The sequence below is a fragment of the Bactrocera tryoni genome, unplaced genomic scaffold, assembly GCF_016617805.1.
Source record: "Bactrocera tryoni isolate S06 unplaced genomic scaffold, CSIRO_BtryS06_freeze2 scaffold_64, whole genome shotgun sequence".
Classification (NCBI taxonomy): Eukaryota; Metazoa; Arthropoda; class Insecta; order Diptera; family Tephritidae; genus Bactrocera; species Bactrocera tryoni.
In genome coordinates this window covers 122,773-127,511 of record NW_024396310.1, presented here as the reverse complement: position 1 = coordinate 127,511, position 4,739 = coordinate 122,773, and the positions used below count along the sequence as shown (strand labels likewise).

General features: G+C 31.4%; 1 pseudogene; it reads left to right on the top strand.

Annotated features, from left to right (window-relative positions):
* The first annotated feature begins 4,303 nt into the window (after window positions 1–4,303).
* On the top strand, window positions 4,304–4,505 carry LOC120781357 (annotated as a pseudogene).
* Window positions 4,506–4,739: the final 234 nt, after the last annotated feature.

Genomic DNA, 4,739 nt, shown 5'->3' with positions numbered 1-4,739 from the left:
AGTAAAAAAGCAGTAAATTTTTCAAAAAAGAGTACTTTTTCGCATTTTATCGTACAAAATAATTTACACAGAGCAAAGCTTACAAAAACAGTACTGTCCTGTATAATACAGTACGTATGGTCACCGAATATATACACCTTCTAGCCACTAAAGCCGTGAGAAAGAGTAGTTACGATTTTCATTACTTTTTCAACATTTTCAGATGGTGGAAAATATTCAAAAATTTTAATCCAAAATCGATCCAGTCGTTCTTATGATGTTGAAAAGTTTTACAACAATTCTTTAACTACAGGCTTAGAGCATATATTTTTAAATTTACGATTGACTTTATCGGCACAAATACTACCAATCCATTTATGTTTTGTCAATGTCAGTAATAAATTTTTCAATCACTGTTCACAAACTTCCCAGTTTTCTAAAACAACTTCCGGGTCAAAACATGTAATCGCTTTTGTCACTTTTTCAAACACTTCTTACATTGCTGCCGGAATTCAAGAATTTCGAGCTGACTTTTATTTTTTATTTTAGATAATGCAAAAGTGGTAGCTATCCCAAGATCATCTCGTTTAGAAGATAGTAAGTTCTTATCATTGCTTAAATCAATTTGATGCACAGTTTTTGCCGTTTTCATAATATCTTGGTCAACAATGCGATCTAATTGATTAACTAGTATATTGGGAAAGGCATTGTAAAGAAAAGGAGCCAAAGGTGCATCTATTTGAAACTCTGTGAGGAATGGTGACAATAAAGGATCTTAAGCATTTTTACTATTGTTTGAAAACTTTCACACGTTGGCTTTTTTTTTGGTTCAGCTTCAAGTTTTATAATGTATGTTGTCAGTAATGGAAGCATATCTAATAGCCTTGACAGACGGCAGCGTTAATCCGGATTAACTGCGCACTTAATCAGATCCAAATTTGTAGGTGACAGACGGCAGCTATGCGAGTTTGAAACTCTCATAAACAGCTCATTGTCCTTTTTATAATATTTTTCAATGAAAATTGATAGAAATAAACATTACGGTTGTTAGCCGACCAATTTTTACCAAACCATTTTTATTACAAAAAGCATATCAACACATTATTTTTAAACTGCATCATAACATAGAAGTTTATTGATATTATATTGAGAATTTGATAAACAGCTGTCAGGGTTGCTTGTATTTCATTCACAATAGATGAAAATTGGCCATTTTTAACAATGTTGCCAACGAAAATCTCACAAACTCCCTAAAATTTTGGGAGTTATTTTTGGATTCTGCAACGGAGTTAGCTGTGGTAACTCCTGAATTAATCCCGAAAAATGCAATTAATCTGGTTTAACGCTGCCGTCTGTCAATGCTATAATGCTCGTTTTGCTACATCAGTATTGTTTAACCAACGCACTGAACAAAACTTAAGTGGGAATAAATGTGAACCAGTTATTTCTTTAGTCTTAATAAATAATTCCTAGATTGCAAAAATTTCATAATATTCCATCCAGTTTCTCTTATACTAGCTTGGAAAGCATAATGCATCGTATGAAGCCCACAACTTCCCATTTCCAATATTTCTGGATCGTTTATATCGGTTTTTTCCCCTTCAGGTCTTTTAAGAACTTAAAATAGACATTAGGTCCATCAATAGAAATTTCAAGAATTTTGTTAGGAAATATAGGAGATATACCTTTTAAAAAAGCAGTTGCTAAATCTTGCGACGGACACAAGTCCTAAAAAGACTGACGTTAAAAACCGGGTCTTGACTTCTTTGGCATTTTTAGACCAATAACGTACATTTATGTCCATTTGTTGTTTTTTCGCTATCTTATTCAGAGACTCGTCAAACCCTACAGTCAGGAAATCACATTGTAGTCGTTCTTCACTAAACTATGTTTTAAATGAGGAGCGATAGCAAATAATATTAAATATCCAATTTTGTCTCTCTGTAATTGCATTTTTTGAGCCACTGTCTGGAAGGAGTCGAGGAAAAAGCTTCACATGTTGTCCAGCTGAGCGCAGGAATGAATGTGTCTGATTTAGTAACTTCATCTTTTCAAGGAAGAGTTCCAATGGTCTTTGATTTAAAGAGTGAATTACTGAATTCATAGTTATTAATGGAGTTGTAGATGCTGAGAGTTGAGAACTACTATTCATAGAGTTTATAGATGTTATAGGACTTTCAGATATTGGCGGATGAGCAATAATGGCTGTATTTGCTGGAGTCAGAGATCTCGGTGGAGACAAGACTGTTGTAATTCCAATAGTTTTAGTAGAAGCATTCATTGTTTTTTGTGTTTATCGCCATTCATGTGACTTACTAAAGCCTGTCGTCTCATATTACTTAGATTAATGACCTTAGAACATTTTTTACAAAACTCAGAATGATTATTACTTTTAACTTTCAATCCATGAACTAAAAGAAGGATCTGATAACCAGTCAACTTGAAAAGTAGTGCTTTTGTACGACATTTAGTTTTATCTTAATGAAAACATGTTAACCTAAAAAAGTAAGAAAATATAATAAATTTTATCATTATGCAATGGGTATTAACCTGATTCCATCGATTCTATTTGAGATAAAATAAATCAATTTAGTAAAAGTTGTTTATTAAATATCAGCTCTAAGTTAAACAGGATTGTCATAACTCTGAAAGTATAAAACGAATAAAATGACACACTATTTATTTGAGTGTTGGAAATCTTAGAAAGAAAGTATATTTTACCTTTGCATAAAAAACTATTACTAAATCGACGAATAAAGATAGTTTAATAGTTATATTATAATAATCAAAAGAAGACAATTAAATTAGATAATTTAATTTTGCTATTTTGTTAATTTTCATTATACATACTATCAATTATTTTAATAATTATTGAAGTTATACTTCTTATACGAGTTCGGAAAAGGTTGCGATAGATTCAGGTTGCGCAACCTTGCTCAATATGAATCTAACGCAGTGGTCTGCATGAGAGGATCTGTCAATGTGTTGGTGAGCACGAAAAAAAATAGCCTAGTGGGAAATTGGAATTAAAATTAAGCATCTAATCTAAATAATTAATAGTATAATGAAAATTAACAAAATGTCTTTTAAGGATATATTCCCTATTATCTTTAAAAGACTTGGAACATAAAAGGCATTGCATGGCACCAAAGGCATCTAGAATCATAAAATATTTCTCGCAGGGCATATTTGGTTTTGCGCTATAGTCTTGCGTGATGTTAATTCGTTGCTGGCACAGTATATACAGTAGATAACCTTTTCGTGGTAGCTTTCTGAGGGGTGAATAGCGGCCATCTTAGATTTTCAGAGGTAGCAACGCAGTGCTGTATATATTGAGGCAGTAAATACTTAGCAAATGTATTCTATTAAATAACAAAAACTATAAATATTGTTGCTCAATATAAAAAGAAATTATTTATTAATGACATATGTTTACTAATATTTGAATTAAACGCCATAGTGTGTCATGTTTTGTCCATAAAAATATCATTTATTGATAGTCAGATATTCTTTATGTAGTGAGTTCTTATTAATAAAAAGCAGCCCTGTTTTTAGATTTCTCGGTGGTGAGTTTTCTTCTGAATATATTTGTTTACAACTGACAGACAGAAAACATAAAACGGTTTGTATTCGTAAGTTTTTGAAATATTATTACCAATAATTTTAAGTTAGAAAGAAGATATTTAGGCATTTGAAGCTGAATTTTTAATACATCGTTCTAATTTTCATCCGTATACTATTTTTGATAATTTATTTTTGAATATTTAAGTTTTGCATTTACCACACCTCCCCAGATGTTTGCAATAAAGCGCGTTACCGACTGTTTTTAGGTGTTCGGTTCCCCGGTAGGCCTATTTTCACCTTTACAACTTAAAATAAACATAATTAGTGATTTACATAAAAATTTAAATAAAAATATTGCACAAAATAATTTAATAATTAATAAAGATGTTTAAGCTCTCACAATAGATGCATCCAAAATCCCACAACTCTATTAAATATATTAAAATACAGAAGCTAACTTTTAGAAGGGGGAGGTGGTTACCTATGTGAAATGCACAAAAATTTGATATGCCGAATATGAGGGCTGGCTGCCTGCCTATTAAAAATTCTTAAAGAAAAATATGTTCTAATTCTGATAAAAAGTATTTTAAAATGTCCGGTTGTGAATTTTCGCAGCAATAAAAAGGCTCTACAATTTTTAATATAAACTTTATTATTAACACTAATATGTATTCTTATTAAAAACTTCGACATATCTTTCTTTTCAAACTCAATTTCCAATTGATGTTTTCCTATAACGGCTAACGAGTTGTCAATTTGTATATGTCAATTTACAGGATCATTTCTGTAGTTAATCTTCATTTACATTTTTTGGAAATCGACCCGCGATGACGAGGTATATCGTTTTATCTGACAGCGTGAGGTTTAAGAAGTTAATTTCTAATTTTTTCTTGTGGCATATTAGAAATGATGTTTCTTCGAAAATCGTTCGCTTACAATGGATAAAACGACTTCTCAGTGGTGATTTTAATCAATAAATTCCTTTAGGTTGAAATTCTCTGCGTTGGCCGTTGAAAAGTTAAGACTATACTTCTCAGGATCATACATTCCTTTCATTTCTTCAAAGAAATTAATGACCTTTAGAAATATGCATATTTGCATTATTTCGTTGTCATTTCCATATTCGTAGCAATAGAATTTCTATTGCATAAGTAAAGTAATGGCCGCCGATTGTCACCCCTTGCCGCTGTAGCAGC